This window comes from Crocuta crocuta, unplaced genomic scaffold, assembly GCF_008692635.1.
Source record: "Crocuta crocuta isolate KB4526 unplaced genomic scaffold, BGI_CrCroc_1.0 scaffold92, whole genome shotgun sequence".
NCBI classification, from domain to species: Eukaryota; Metazoa; Chordata; class Mammalia; order Carnivora; family Hyaenidae; genus Crocuta; species Crocuta crocuta.
Window position 1 is genome coordinate 4,680,369 of NW_027528804.1, and position 17,856 is coordinate 4,698,224.

The 17,856-nt window shown below is 33.1% G+C and overlaps 1 protein-coding gene across 3 annotated transcripts in view; it reads left to right on the top strand.

Moving 5' to 3' along the window:
• The window catches only part of TET2 (tet methylcytosine dioxygenase 2), a 127,040-nt gene that overhangs the window by 64,817 nt on the left and 44,367 nt on the right, over positions 1 to 17,856 (top strand). The window lies entirely within an intron of this gene.

Consider the following 17,856-nt stretch of genomic DNA (forward strand, 5'->3'; position numbering starts at 1 on the left):
TATGTATGCATTGGTTTATTTCTAGGCTCTTGGTTTTCTAACACTGGTATTTGTGTCCATGATACCATTTTGATTACTATAGCTTTATAATATTGCTTATAATTAGAAGTGTAATGACCCCACTCTGTTCTTTCTTAACTTGCTTTGGCTATTTGAGGTCTTCTATGGTTTCATATAAATGTTAGGATTGTTTTGTCTTCTGTAAAAAAAAAATCCTATGGAAATCTTGATAGGGATTGCATTGAATCTATAGATGTCTTTAGGTAGTATGGGTATATTAATGAGATCAGTTCTTCCAGTTCATGAACACAAGATAATTTCCCATTTATTTTTGGCTTCTAGTTCTTTCATCAGTGTTTTGTAGTTTCCAATGTACAAATCTTTCATCTCCTTAGTTAAATCTATTCTTATGAATTTTGTTTTTGAGGCTACTGTAAATAGAATCATTTTCTTTATTTTTTTTCAGAAAACTCATTATTAGTGTAGAGAAATGTTATTGATTTTTGCGTGTTAACTTTGTATCCAGCAACTTTATTTAGTTCATTGATTATACCTACAGTTTTTTTGGTGGCATCTTTAGGATTTTCTGTATATAAAATCATGTCATCTGAGAATAGAGACAGTTTTACTTCTTCCTTTCCAATTTTGATGCTTTTTATTTCTTTTGTTTTATTTTTTTTTTGTTTTGTTTTTTGCCTGATTGTTCTGGTTAGAATTTCCAGGACTATATTGAATAAGATTGTTGACAGTGAGCACCATTGTCTTCTTTCTGGTATTATAGGTAAAGCTTTCAACCTTTCACCATTGAGGATGATGTTATCTGGGCTTATCTTTTATGGTCTTTATCATGTTAAGGTATGTTACCTCTATACTCAGTTTGTTGAACATTTTTAATATGAACAGATGCTGAATTTTGTCAGATGCTTTTTCTTAATCTATTAAAATGATCATGTGATTTTTTATTCTATTAACATGACATGTCACATTTATTGATTTGAGTATGGCGACCATTCGTGCATCTCAGGAATTAATTGCATTTGATCATGGTGTCTGATTTTTTAAATAAAATTTTTAAATGTTCATTTGTTTTTGAGAGAGAGAGAGAGAGACAGAACGTGAGCAAAGGTGGGTCAGAGAGAGAGGAAGACACAGAATCTGAAGCAGGCTCCAGGCTGAGCTGTCAGCACAGAGCCCAAGGTGGGACTCAAACCCACAAACCATGAGATCATGACCTGAGCCGACATTGGACACCAAACCAACTGAGCCACCGGGTGCACCAGTGTATGTTCCTTTTAATATGCTGCTAAATTTGGTTTGCTAGTATTCTCTTGAGGGTTTTTGCATCTGTATTCGTCAGGGATATTGACGTGTAGTCTTCTTGTAGTATTTATTCTTCTCTAACTTTAATATCATGGTAATGCTGGCCTCATAAAATGAGTCTGGGAATGTTCCCTCTTCAGTTTTGGAAGAGTTTGAGAAGTATTGGCTTCTAATGTCAATTCTTCTTTCAACATTTGGTAAAAATCACTAGTGAAACCATTTGGTCCTGGGCCTTTCTTTGTTGAGAGATATTTTACTAGTGATTCAGTCTCCTTACTCATTATTGGTCTGCTCAGATTTTCTATTTCTTCATCATTCAGACTTGATAGCTTGTGTGCTTCTAATTTATCCATTTCTACTAGGATATTCCAGTTTACTGGTGTATTTCTATGGTATCAGTTGTAACGTCTCCTTCATGTATAATTTTATTAGAGTGTTCTCTCTTTTTTCGTGGTTAATCCAGCTAAAAGTTTGTCAATTTTATCTTCTCAAGGAGCCAACTCTTAGTTTTGTTAATTTTTTCAATTGTTTTTTGGTTCTCTATTTTATTTATTTCTGTTCTAATCTTTATTATTTAATTCCTTCTGTTTAACTTAGAGATTTTTTTACGCAACAGTGTTTTAAAATAGAAAAAAATTGTTCCTTTGAGTATACTAAGTCAAAGTTTAGGATTCCCAAAGTTCTAGAAACTGAAATTGTTAAGGCTGTCTATATTTTCTAGTGCTTCTTTTTCCAGCTTAAATACATTAAAAATTGAATTAATGTTATTAGTCTTGATTTTCTAACTTCGTTATTAAAACGTGTTCTGCACCCCACTTCCCCAACCAGAAGACACCATGGAAGTTTTAGTTTACAAATGAATCTGCATATCTAATTTCTTTCTTTTTTTTTTTTTTTATCTGTGTAAACCAGTTTTGCAAGTCTGAGTTTAAATCTTGACTAAACTCCTCAGCCCTTCTTCTTACATAGAACTGTGTAGCCACAATATGAAATAACCTAAGTGACTGTTTTTGGGGGACTAGACTTCACTAGTCTAACATAATCTGTAAACACACTAACATAATCTGAAATTTGGCAGTATACTTGGTTATCATAAGGTCATGGAAGTAGAATTTAGGAACATTCTCAGCTTTGAAAATATATTTTCAGAAGTAAAATCTAGAAGAAGCATACTAAATTTTTAAGCAATTTTAATCAAGTTAAGTGATTATGCACCAAAGCATATAGTAACAATCACAAATAGCCTATCTAAAAGTGACATCCTAATTATGATCACATCTGTACCTTTCTGTCTCTAAAGTTTTATATATACCTAGGCTTAACCAAATGAATTTCTTGTTATTTTAAGATCTCTGTGCTTTAAGTCTTTCATAAGCTTTCTCAAGTGTTTCCCTTTACTTGAGATGCACTGCAACTGAAGATATCCTTAAAATTAGTATGGTTCTCTACCAATCATCTTCATTTTGATGTTACTGTAGTTCTCTGTTTACATGATCCTAATTGTACTTAACTTCTTCTAACTCCAGGATCTATCTTGAAATTAAATGTCAACTCCCAGAGAGTGCTATGACCAGTCACCCTTGTGTTTTTCATGGCACCTAGCACAGTACTCAGCTGACAGGCTCAATAAATAATGAGCCGAACTACAGTTTTGAAAATATGTGTCAAAAACTACCATTAAACATTTTCTGTGTGTAGTAATAAAGGTATAATGCTTACTTTCACAGAAAATGTCACATGAAAACTTTTATAAAAATCTAATTTTCTTTAGCTAAATAGCTTTTAAATTGAAGAGAATGGGTTATTTCAGTGTCTCTTTATAATATTTTATGATACTTGCAAGATCATGAAATATATAAGAAAATTAATGAAAGAGGTTTTTAAACTTGGTGACATTTGACTTATATTTATTACCAAAATGTCTGAATTCTTACACAACACATTACAGTTTCCGTTATTTAAAACTTAAATTAACTAAGAGGTACTTTAACTCCTTAGAATATTGGTAGCTCTGTGGAAGTCTTTCAACGCTGGAAATGCCGGAGTGGGTTCTGAGGAAAGATTTAGGGTTTTAAAAGTATTTTGGATAGAAAAACAGAAAGGAATACAACATTTTCCCAGCATTGCTTCAATAATGCCATCTTAAGCATCATCTCAAAGCAGTAACTGAAGTTAAGATGAGATCAGCCAAGTAGTTTGTTTTCTTGGCTGCAGAATTTTCACCATTTACTCATGCTGCATTTTGCCACAAAGAGAACATTTAAACATGGTAAAGAGTTTGCCTTGAATTGTAGGAAACTGAAAGGGGACTGGCATGCCAACTTAGTTGTGGGATTCTAACCCATAACCTCTTTTAGCAAAGCAGTGTTGAATTTCTATGCAATACTATAAATGAGTAGCCTCTGTAGTGTTTTAATCGTCAGTACCTTTGAATTGAAAGTCTGACAGGTCAGAGTTCTGCATTCTCCATATGTGAATAAAGTACTCCTCCTATTAGGAGACTACCTACCATTTCCTTCTAACCTTTCCCTCCCCCCCCCTGATAAAATTATTTTAGCTTCAGAGTATTTTATGATCCATATTGCTAACTGTGGGTTCAGAAGACAGTGTAAAACACTGCTGCACTGTAAGTGTTAGAGTTAGTGGACCTGGAGTTTGGCTACCATTTCTGGAGCAGATGGAAGAGGACAAGCAGAATAGAAATTAATATTTTTAAAGCCAAAGACTCAAACAAATAAATGTTTCAAATATATTTATTTGTGTGTAATTGTTCACAATGGATTAAGGGGAAATTTTAAAGGAAATACTGTTTTGAATTTTAACAGTCTTTTCATGGGACTGTTGGTGCTTCTGGTTACTACAGTTCTATAACATATATAAGCTAATCTGAGAAGTTCTTTCTCTTTATCTGAATTCAGTGCTTATTTTAACTGGTGGATATATCATATTTATAAGATAGCTATTAAAGGGGAGCCTGGGTGGCTCAGTCAGTTGAGCGTCTGATGTCAGCTCAGGTCATGATCTCACGGTTAGTGGTTTCGAGCTCCGCCTTGGGCTCTATGCTGACAACTCAGAGCCTGGAGCCTGTTTTGGATTCTGTGTCTCCTTCTCTGCTCCTCCCCCTGTGTTTCTCTCTGTCTCAATAATAAACATTAAAAATTTTTTTAATTTAAAAAAATAAAAAAATGAATAAGATAGCTATTAAAACCGGAGTTCTTATACCCACTGAAAGATGAAAAAAGAGAGAAAAGGAAAAAGGGAAAGCAACTTATAGGGGTTGGTGACCTTTTAAGTATACATTGCTTCAGATTTATATTGTATCTGCCATATTTAAATATAATTGGAGTGTAAGAGTACTGATTTGATACAAGTTAAAGCAGAAAATTCAGATATATTTATTAGGTTTTTTTGTCTAGAAAATTCTATTTTTGTTCTATGGAAAAATGCCATAAATCTGAAGTATTCACTTATCTATTAGTTTAAACCTTTTTCAAACCAAAAACTAATTCATCTTTTAGAGGATTTAGTTACAGTCATAAGTAACCAATGCATAGTTATGTGTATTGGGCAAGCCAACCACCAAATCAGTCTTAAATGCCTCATTCAGTGTGACATATATATGAATTTGTGTTATTCCCTAAATAATGCTATGATTATATGGAAATTATTTTGCAAGTAATTAAGTTTTACTTTGAATTCAAATGGTATTTTTAATACAGATGTGTGTGGAAATATGTTTTTAGTTTTTCTCAGTGTTTAGATTTAGTTTACAATCCTTTCAGGTTTTTAAAAATATTTTTGTTCTTATCCTTCCTGGCATGCTCTATAAAGGTACACATCAGTTAATTCATATAGCAATGCTAAATTAAAGGAGCAGTCTCTTAGATTACACCCTGAGAGCAGACCTTTCTCTTAACTTTGAAGACATAACTTAAATGGTCTGTTTAGCTCATATGAGAAAACATTAATAATTTTCTGTGTATTTGGGCAGAGACTTATATGAGACAATTTTATAAAAATAAAATTTCTGCTGGGAATCTGAATTTTCCTGTTTCTCAATTTCATTTTTAAAATAATGCTTCAGAGTTATTTTATATTGTATTTAACACTAGTTCTAAAGACCATTTTATCTAATACATGGTGTATTTGGAAAGATTTAGAAGAAAAAAATGTGTTTACTTGAAGGCTGAAGAAATCTTTGATAGAAAATTATTTCCCCTTTATATATAAGAACATAATAGCATTTATGATATTTAAAAAATAATTTTAAAAAGCTGTTTTCTATTCCTATCGTATTCGATAGTACCCTTTATATCACTGTATTTTCTCAACTCTATCTGAATTTATTTTCATTATTTATACTTAATATATAAAAACTTACCTTATTTCAATCCTAATGTTTCCATTACATTTTATCGTCATCTGGTATTGGACAATTAGGAGGAGTAGCTTTCTTGATGGGGCACATGCAAATATAGAAATCATAAAGGCTGTGTTTACAAAATTTAAAAATAAGTACTCATTTTTCTTGTAAAAATATGTATATATCATAAACATAATTTTTGGTATTAATTAAATGGCTTCTACTCAGAATTATCAAGAAAAATTTTTACTATTAATTACAGAATTATGAGTTACCATTTCAAAATTCTTATTTCAGTTTGAGATTTTATAACCACTTTTGAATATTTTTTACCATGACAGAAGAGATTTTGAGCTAAAACAGGAACCATTTCTAAAAAAGAGTTTGAATAATTAGAATGGTAATATAATTGGAAGAAATAGGATGAGGAAAATAGTTCAGTTTTTATATGTTTAAACTGAGGTTAAAGCAAGACTTGCATATGTACATGTCCATGGCTCTTGAAGATGGACTTGGAACTGTTAATAGCTCTTATGAGTGGTGATATGAATTTATATTCTCCTAGGCCACAGGTTCTTATCAGCACCTCCAGATTTGTGTACATATTAAAACTACATAAAATTATCATATACATGTGAATTAGGGTTTTCCAGTATGTGCTATTCCATGGGATATTGGTTTTGCAAGATACTCAATAATGGCACATATCACAGTGCCTTTTTAGACATCCCATCATCATATTAAAGGCTTTCAGGACTTTCATTAAAGAAAGTTTTAAATTGTTTTAAATTCCCTTTTCCCTACTTATTCTCTCTCAGCCTAGCCCTTCCTTTTTATAAACATGTATTAAATCATGAGATGTGACTCTGTTCCAATAGTATGGGTGTGTATAGTATTCCAGTACATTCTAATGTCAGAACACCTACACATATGAACTTCTCTATAATCAATTAGCCGTACCTTATAAAGAGACTTGCCAGAGATGTCAGGAAGATCTTACTTTGGGGTGGACACCATTGCCTAAGATCTGTGCTTTAATTTGAAGATCCACCAATCCAGTTTTATCTTCTCTTCAAAGTTGATTAGGTTGAAAGAAAGTGACATGTTTTAGTCTGACTCCCCTGAGTCTGATTTGAATCATTGGTAAGGAGTAAAACACCTTTGAGAAGGAGTAAATTTCATAAATGCAATACAGTGCATAATTGCCAAAATGCCTATGTGCAGGGATCCCTAATGTAGAGTTTTTCAATGAAATGTTAGGTATGTTATTTTCATGTTGATATTTTTACAGTCCTCTGGCGATATCACAGTTTAGTTGACTCTAATGTAGTTATCTTTTACATCTTGATGGTTTTGCTTTTTTTTATTCTTGATTTTAGGGCTTCAGACGTAAAATAGTTTATCCAATAATATAGAATTAGCACATTAATTAAGATCATCTCAGTGAATTGGATGTCTGTTATATAGCTTGGCTCCAAGACTTTGTTCAGATCTATGTCAAAGAGACTGACTATGACATTTGATAGTACAACCTACATACCCCTCCCTGGTGCCCTTGATCCCTCATTCCTGGCCCTAGTATTTATTCATTTTCTCCTTAGTACTCAATATCTTACTATGCCATGTAATTTATTCTTTATTATGTTTATTATTTCTCTCCCCACTAGAAATATTAGGTCCAATAAAGCAAGGGTGTTTGTCTCTTCTGTTCAGTGGCATACTGCTGTTGGCTACAATAATGCCGTAGCACATAGGATACATTCAACAAGTATTTGTTGAATAAAAGAATGACTACATTAACAGGTTATTTTTGTGACTCTACCCACTGTCATTATGTAAAAACATTGAGTGATTACGAACCCTGTCAGAATTTACATAAAGTTCTTCCATGCTACTAGAAATCATTTTATTGGATTTACATAACCATTTTATTGGAAAAACCATACCTCAAAAATACAAAAATGAAAGCATTTTTCCCTATAATTGCCCATCAAATACATATACTATGATAGTCTCCCCCCAGCCTAGTCTCCCTATGTTGTCTTCTTAACTAGATTCCATGATTTTTATGTCTTTTAGTTATCAGAACAATTTTATTCCAATTACTGAAATTGAATCCTATTCATTGTAAAATTCCCAGGTCCAGCCTAACTCGGTTCTCTTCTTCCCCAGCACGTGTTTGACCTCTGCCTCCAACACTTGCAGTTGAGGGAAGGAGAGTCTAACTCAGAATATCTCCCCCTGCCACCTATTTTAAGCACCAGCCTCTAGAAGATTGAGCAGTGCTAAGAAGGATGGAAAACAAAGCTTAGAGTTTCAGGGCTCCTTATTCACCTGAATGAGGCTACAGGACTTTGGATTTTGCTCCTTTAGTAGCTGACGTTGCCTGGACATTGGAAGCCCTCTGTGCAGCAGACATTCACATACTGCCTCTCTCTTGACTTTCATGAGTTCTTCAGAGGGGCCTGCAGGGGTCCTTACTGCACAGCTCCCTCCTTTTCATCTTTTCTGTCACCTCACCTATTTCTGCTTTGTCTACAGAATCTACTCTACAACCTCTTTCTGCTGGGTCTCCTTCCCCACTGGCCAGATTCTACGTAGGGTATCAGTAAGATCAAGCCCGAACAACTACAGTTTCTGTAGTATATATGTCTTTAATTAAAAATATCAAGCATTGGATAGTGTGTAGCCTACTAAGTGTACCCTAGAGGGTATCCCAGTAAGAACAACCAACTCACCAGTAGCAGTTCCAATGATAGGAGTGGGATGAAACTGAAAAATCTGAGCTCAACTTTATATAATTTATGAGGAACAAATAATGCTTATGACAAAGGACATTTTGACTTATGTTTGATGATCTTTTCTCTCAGCACATATTAATTTGGTGAGAGTTAGAGACCAGGAGGAATAATCCCAAATTTGAGAAACAATCCCAGAATTAACAGATATGTGGATAAATGAGAACTGACAAATTTTACCAATGAGTAAAATGAGCATGATCTTTTTAAACATATATTTCTAGTCTGTCAGTTGTCTCCACATCTTAAATGCAGACTTCTGTCTTAAGCCTCTTCTCCAGTCTTCAGTAACATTCCTCCCGAGTCTCCTTCCTCAAATAATCTATATGTTATTAAATTTTGTCTATACTGTTATTTTAGGATAAGGAACAAATTTTAGAACTTCAGACATTGGAATCAAATAGTCTCTACTGAGGATTATGGAAAACTTGACAAGATCTCTCCTGTAAGCATGCAGCACACCGCAGGCGCAGTGTACATGCTTGTCATGGGTATGCAGCTGCTTGTTAATGTACTCCTGGAAATGCAGAAACTTTCTCTGAGATTTTGAGATGCTTGTGTGGTTCACTGATCCTTTTTCAAGAGATGTGAAGTGTATCTTCACAGATTGCTTAATATTAAGATTGAAAATTCTTATAAGATGAGAAATATAAAAGTCAGTTTTGCCATGAAAATACCAATTCACCTCATATTTTCCATATTTAGTGCATGTATAAAGCATTATATTCCAGGCTTCGCATTTGGTTTGGGTACATTAACTTTGCTGTTGAAAACATATATTTTGGACTCATTGACTATTTACCTTTAATTTTTTTTGTTTTAATATTAAGTTAGCTTTAAGCTAATAAGGAATAGTTTTTAATTTCATGAGTAATACCCTATAAAAAAAACTTTGCTTACTACCAGAGTGATACTTAACAACCAAACTAATAGTTATTAATCGAGAAAGAAAGTCAAACTAAATGGAATTTGATAAATGCAGGAGATAGGGATTGAAACCAACATTTTGATTTGGATTTTAGAGCCCTATCCATAGAGATATTTTAATAAATAATACTGAGGCCCATTGTCCTGCTCATATCTTAAAATAAATGTATAATTGACACAAATTATGTACCATTTTGGCAGGAGGACTCCAAAACAGATCTGAAGATTAGTACCATCTATGCAAGTAGAGTCAAATATATCATTGTTATTCAGTGTTTTCTATGTCAAGAATTAAATAATTTCTTAATGCCCAAATTACCTATAAGGGCAAAGCCTGTCAGTGGACATATTGAAAACATAGAGTCATCTCCTGAGGTTGATGCTGAAACACATGGACTTAGGAGATATTGTCCCTACAAATAACCTCTCTTAAGATTTTTTCTCCAGTAATTTGCTTATATTAATAAACAGGACTCATCTGATGATAACAGAGTATTTTATATACTTTTAATATTAGTATATAAAGTCAGTTGTTATAGAAAAAACTTTACTGCCTTTTAGTATGGCAGCTATGCAAATCTATAAATTGATTCTTTTGTCTCCTTGAAAAAAGCTGACATGAGATTTAAATGACGTGTATTTTTTTCCCTTAGAACAGTAAAAGACACACCACCAACAAAATCAATAAACCAAAAAATAAAAGCAAAAACAAAAAGCCCTCTTCACAAATTTTGAGCATCATCTACAGCTTTATGTGGTGAGAGATACAGCTACCATTCTTGAGTGATTCAAAAAGAGTCAAATGGTGTTGAGCTAAATTACAACCCTAAATGCATATTGGTGAAATGAGATGCTGATCCATTTGCACACTAATGTGCTATTTTTAAGTCATGCATCATAGCATCTTCAAAGAGGCCTGTCATAATTATGATGGATTAGACTGCAGAGTCAGTCCTAGATGCAGTAATTGTTTCACAGATGCTGCCGATGTGACTTGAATTCATAATAAATTATTGTCAGAGAGGCGGGAGAAGGAATAAAATCAAATACCAAAGGAAAACTGCTGTAGCTAAATCTGTTTTGGTCTTAGGAAAACAAAATGTTAGCTGCTAATGAAAAGACCAGTATTTTCAGCTGAGTTTAATATACATTATAAATTTGTACTTTGACATAGAAGTTGAAGGTTGACATACTTGGCATTTTTACTTAAATTCTCAATCTCTGTCTCAGTATGTTATTTTCTCTCTCTCTCTTTCTCTCTCTCTCTCTCTCTCATAGCTTTTGACAAATTAGGGTGACCATAACATATTTTTGCATGTTCCTATATATATTATAGTACCTGGTTATAATTTGATGTTTAGAATTTCCAAAAAAATTGGTGATATTTATGGCTGATAAAACTATTCTTTTACATTTCTTAGAAAGTTATGTTTTATGGGAAACATTGCATTATTAGAATAAAGGGATAAACATAAAAAATATAACTAATAGGATCTAAATTATGATATTTTAAGTCGTGATTTGACATCTGTCATTTAAGTAAATAATATCTAAATCTGCCTCTTTAGGCTTTCAAAAAATGCCAAAGCTAATTTTAGAATTTGAGTGTTACATTTTGTCCATTTTTTTCATATTTATATATTTTTTTGAGAGAGACAAAGCGTGAATGAGGGGAGGGGAAGAGAGAGAGGGAGACACAGACTATGAATCAGGCTCCAGGCTCTGAGCTATCAGCACAGAGCCCACAAATCGTGAGATCATGACCTGAGCTGAAGTCAGTTGCTTAACTGACTGAGCCATCCAAATGCCCCTTATTTTGTCCATTTTTATTTTTATTTTTATTTTTATTTTTATTTTTTTTATTTTGTCCATTTTTAATGTTTAAGTCACATTGCCTTTCTTGGTATACCTATGAAGAAACATCATGCTGTCCCACATAATCAAAAACCCTGTGTGTGTGTGCATGTGTGCATGTGTACAATTTAAAAAATGAACTATTTATTGCATTTTGATTAGCAAAGATAACTATTAAGGCAGATAAGCATATGCCATGTCTTTTCCTAGGTTAAGGGTTCAGTAGTCAGAACAGTTTCCATAAGCCATTTGTTGAATATTACTCGATTTTTACAACAATGTACTCTACCAAGTTTTTATTACATAGTCTCCTCTGTATTTGATGACTACTGATATATTCTACTTAAGACATTAGTTCTTCTGCTTCAGTAATATTGATAGACACGTTTGATTCGCGTTTATTGTTATCCTTTAAAAGCTAACTTTGACTTAGTGGGATGTGTATTTCTTTCTAACTAAGGCAAGAGAGAACGAAGTTAAATTTCACGAGAAAGATTTGGGTTGATGGTATGCAGACCCTGACAGCTAGTGAGTTTCCCTTCTCCTATAGCCTATGGCTCTTGAACAGTCATACTACTTTACCATAACCACAGTCCAGGGCAGTACAGGACCTACACATCTTTGTGTTAGCTCTACTCCATAGCACTTGCACTGAGTGGGGGATTCAACTGATGCTTGACTGTATCTATAAATGAACTAATGAGTGTTGAGCTTTAATTCTCGCAGTGATATTACCAGGGAGAGCTATAAATTGTCCTCAAATATTTTAAGGAAAAAATTATCAGCAAGCCAGCATTGATTGCAGAAGTAATCCAGAAAGGTGGCAAAGAAGGGATCAGAATAACTGTAGCAATATCAAATTCCATGTACTAAATGTTAACAAATTCTTTTTTTATCCTTTTCCAATTAAAAGAAGTGATACTTTGAAATACATGCAGAATGTCCTTAATTGTGCCAATAATTACAGGCCTACCAGCATGTAAGCAGAATCCTTTACTTTTTCATCCTAATCCTAAAAAGACTGAAATGTAGGCAAAGTGAGTTTATTAATAAAATAAAACTTACTCCCTGAATTATGCATTTTCTTGACATTATGGAACTACCAGGGTAGCCCCTGTGGGAGGGATTATTTTGATGCCTAACCTTGAGCAGATTGCTCAGTTTCTACATCTGTAAAATGAGAAAATGGAACTAGATCCTTTCTTATACTCTGGAATGTTTTATACCGTATTAGAACCATCATCATCACATATTATTACTCATTTTGGATATGTCATTATAAAATTTCTTAGCCTTCCAAAAGTTTAAAAGGCAATTCAGTAATTCTATGAGCAAGAGTTTGTGTTGTCCAGTACTATTCTGGATATAAGACTATCAATATGACATGTATTTGATCTCGGGGAACTTTCATTCCATTTCAGAAAAAAAAAGATAGTAATAATATTTGCTTATATTCTGGTAGCTCTAGCAGTTGTGTGTTAGAAGCAGCTCATAACAGTTTGTGAGAGCAGATTGTAAAGTTTTCAAGAATTTTGTGAGCTGAAGGTTGATAGCTTGGTATCAACCATGACCCGTAAAGTATCTCTTAAAGAATATGTTAAAGGCTCACTGTTCACTTAAAAATTGTAACTTATTATTATAACATCATGTACTGACACCATGAAAAACATTCTTGGGTAAGCTTAACTAGTCCTCCATACTGGATTTACCAGAAGCTCTTCTGCCAGTACACTTGCACATAAACTTCATTACAAATTTACAGAAAAAAATGCCTTAATGTTGAATGGACAGTATCCTCTTAGGTGAGTCACTGTTCCTTTGTAAAATTGAGATTCCTAAAATAAAAATTCTCTCTTCTGATTTTTATAGATACAATATTATTTGGTGTAAATTATCATATACCAAACCTCCGAGAGCTAATATTACTTTAAAAACCATTTGAATGCTTATTTGCACAAGGGAATAGTATCCTGTTTTGTACTATATATTATAGTAATTACACGTTCTTTTTTTTTAATGTTTTTATTTATTTCTAGGAGAGAGAGAGAGAGACAGCGTGAGCAGGGGAGGGTCAGAGAGAGAGGGAGTCACAGACTGAAACAGGCTCCAGGCTCTGAGCTGGCAGTCAGCACAGAGCCTGACGCGGGGCTCAAACCCACGAACTGCGAGATCATGACCTAAGCAAAAGTCGAACGCTTAACCGACTAAGCCACCCAGGCGCCCCTTACACGTTCTTAATGTAAGACAAAATAAAAGATATTTTTTTCTCAATCACCAAAAACCCAGCTATGAGAATTTAAAATATTTCTGATATCACTTGTAAGAACATATATGAGTGAATAAAAACTATTTGTATTTCTAGGCTCTGAGAAACAAAAGGATGTCACACAAAAATCTCTATGGCGAAAATTTACATTTATTCCAAAAACAGTGTAACTTCAGAAAAAGTTTTCTTTTTTCCCTTAAACTTGTAAATACAGCCTATTAACTCTCTTTTCAATGATTACTATGTAGATATCTACAAAAAAATCATCTTACAATATCGTTTTCTTTTATGTATAGATTATTGACTTTAGTAAGCTTGGGAAAACTTTATGTAAGTGAGTGATACTGTAAAGATGATAGCATCAATGTCTTTTAAATATATTTCTGCAACGAGCAAAATGAACAGGTTTCATGTCTTTTTTTTTTTTAGGTAAATAATGCTTAAATAAATAAATAAGCTTGCCAGTGTTGGTATAAAATCACCGGTGCCAGTATAAAATTAAAAGTGTGCTGGGCAAGTGGATTACTGCATTATGTAATACTATAGGATATGTACACACGAAATGTGATTTTGGACATAACGAATTGGAACAAAATATTTTTTCTTCCTCTACAATGACACTTTATTGATTTAAGTCTTCAAAATTAGATTCATAAACCAGTTGCAAATAATCCTCAAAAAATTATCCTCATGCTAAAATGTAAAGTTATTATATAATTTCCCTACTCTCCTTATAAAAGTTAACCATTTTACTTTTTACATCCAGTGGTTGTACTCAGTAAAGAGATTGCTGTTACAGACAGAATAGTTCTGCTAATAGTTTAAATTAGTATTTAAAGATAGTTATCATGTTTAAAGCTCCATAGTGAAATAAATTTCATTTTAAGTCACCTTCATTTCTTCTTAGGAGCTATTATGCTTATAAAAGATTTGCAAACTCCATCTATTGTAATTCTGCCTTTGACACTGCAAAGAATACCCAAATTATGTGGAATAGATCATAATAAAGAATAATATGTTAAATATTTACAGTATTTTATATCTAGAAAATTAAGAAGAACAATATATATGTGGAGCCTGCAAATTTTATATAATATATAACATAAATGTTGGTGTATATGTATGTAAATACATTTTGATTGGTATGAGTGTAAATTGATTTTACAGTTGCTAAAAGAAAGCATTTTTGTTAAAGTATTTGTAAAGCTAATTGACCTAGTCTCTAGATGATTTATCTAGGCTTATTTCTTTGTTCCTTAATTTCTGAAAAGTGGTAGTGGCCCTGATTTTCCAGAAACTCCTTATATCAAACACTACACAGAAAAATAAAAAACAGTATTAGTTTAGCTCAGAGCTGTCCAATAGAAGTATAACATAAGCCATCTATGAAATTTAAAATTTTCCAGTACTCACACTAATACAAATAGGGGCACTTGGCATGGCTCAGTCAGTTAAGCGTCTGACTTCAGCTCAGGTCATGAACTTGCAGTCCATGAGTTTGAGCCCCACATTGGGCTCTGTGCTGACAGCTCAGAGCCTGAAACCTGCTTTGGATTATGTGTCTTCCTCTCTCTCTGCTCCTCCCCCACTTACACTCTGTCTCTCAAAAATGAATAAACTTTAATTTTTTTTAAAGTTAAAATTTAGGAACAAATAAAATTATTTTAGTGATACATTTTATATAAAATAACTACAATCTTATTATTTCAATGTGTAATAAATATTTTTTTTAAATATTTTTATTTCTAGGAGAGAAAGAGAGAGAGACAGCGTGAGCAGGGGAGGGTCAGAGAGAGAGGGAGACACAGACTCTGAAATAGGCTCCAGGCTCTGAGCTGGCAGTCAGCACAGAGCCTGACGCGGGGCTTGAACCCACGAACCGCGAGATCATGACCTAAGCGAAAGTCGGACGCTTAACCGACTAAGCCACCCAGGCGCCCCAGGAATTATGACTTTTTAATTTAAATTTTATTTGCTAATTACTCTACATGCCTAAAAGTTACAAAAATAGTAATAAAAAGCAGTTTCCTCCCCAATGCTATTCTCTAGACTATCTGTTCTGTTTCCCAGATGCAAAATAGTATTACAAGTTTGTTGTATATTCTCTCAGAACTGGTTTTATATTTATTTTTATAAATGTACAGGTTGTGATATTGTTATAACACAGTTCTGCAGCTTGCTGTATTTCATTCAATTACGTAGAAATACTTGCACCTGAAAATCGAGGTTGTTGCCAATCATTTGCTGTTGCAAAAGATTGTACATACATGATTTAACACATAAGAGCATATTCGCTAGATAACTTCTTAAAACTTAAGTCTTTTTGGAAACTGTAGATTATTGCTAAGTTCCTAGTAATGGCACTTATACTAGTTTTTATTACCAAGAACCACGCAAGGGAATGTCTGTTTCCTCACATGCTTGACAACATTGTATATTATCAAACTTTTGACCTTTGCTGATTTGAGGAAAAAAATCGTATTTTGTTGGTGTTTTAATTTACATTTCTAATTATGAGTGTTCCTAGACATCTCTTGTTCATTTAAGAGCTATTTGCATCTCATTTTCTGTGAACTGTCCATGTCCTTTGCTTATTTTTATATTCAATGATTGGTCGTTTCCTTGTCAATTTGTCAAAGTTCTGTAAGTTAAGAAAGGTTATATGTGATTTTTAACTTTACTTATGTGTTCATTTTTGAATGCATACATTTTACAAACTTTCTCATTTTTAATGACTTCTAGGTTTTGTGTCATAAAAAACTTATGCTAGTCATTAGATAATTTTTTTAAGTTTTCTCAGCCTGTTTTAAATCTTTTAGGGTTTAATTTTACATATTCAAACATTAAACCCATCTAAAATTCATTTTGTTATAAGACGTAAGAGGTAGATCCAATGTTACCATTTGTTCAGAAAACTATCCAGTTGTTCCAATATCATATTTATTTGAAGTGCCGTAAGTACCTCATGCCACATTTCTGTGTGAGTTAGGATCTATTTCTGAACATTCTATTCCATTGGTCATATTAACATTCTTTTATTTACTGATTTTCAAGTACAAGCTGTTTTAAGTACGGTAGCCTTTGTTGCTTTCTAACATATTTTAATTTTGTTACTGCCCTGCCCAGGTCCCATTATAATTCTTTTTCAGGTTATTCCTGGCTACCCAATTTCTTTATTTTTCCACATGTACTTTAGAGTCCAGTTCTTTAATTCCTCACAACATTGTTCTAGTATTTTTATTGAGAAGGCATTAAATTAATGGGTGCATTTGACAACTATCCAAGAACATCTTATACCTTTCTACTTGTTTTGCTTTTCTGTATCTGTCAATATTGTCTTAAAGTTTTATTTAAATAGGACTTCCACATTTCTTTTTAAATTTATTCCTAGTATTTTAAGAATACTTTTCCTGTTACAGTATTTTATTCCACAAATGCTTTCATATAATAAGGATATTGATTTTTGTATTCAGCTACTTTACTGAATTCTCATAAACTGCAACAGTTTTTCAGTTGATTCTCTTGGTTGACCAGTATGCAATCTTATTATCTGTAAACAACATTAGTGGTACTTTCCAATGTTTATATCTTATTTCTTCCTCTGTTTCATTTGTCTTGGTTAGTAAGCACTGGCTATTTTAATAAAGCTTTTTTATAGCCCAAAGGGAAAATAGCCTTGATATTTTTCCTACTTACATCCTTAAAATAAATGTGATGAGAAAAACTATGGGAAAATAAAGCATGACTATATTATGAATGGGGGAGAATTCACTTTGTAGGATGGATTATTTATGTTTTTTAGTGCTCATTTCTTCCTGCACACCAAGTATTCGGACTTTGAAATCTCCATGAATATTTGCCTTGGAAATATTTGAATTAATGAGTGAATGGAGAAATGAGCAAATTTCTATCAATTTTGTGAAACTGATTGAATGTTCACTCTATACTAAGCACAAAAATGAACAGAGTATTCTTTTTAACATTTATTTATTTTGGGGAGAGCACAGGGGGGAGGAGTAGAGAGAGGGGGACAGAGGATACAGAGTAGGCTCAGCACTGACAGGCCAACAGCAGAGAGCCCAATGTAGGGCTTGAACTCATGTACCATGAGATCATGACCTGAGCCAAAGTTGGATGCTCAACTGACTGAGCCACCCACATGCTCCAAAATTGAACAAAGTATTCTTAAGTATACTGTCCGATGTGCAAACAAAATAAAGTTGAGTATGATATGTTCAGCAGTAGACCATACATAAGATAGAGAAACAGCATAGAAATGGGAGTGATATTAATTCTTTTGGATAATCAAAGAAGGGATCGTAGGGGAA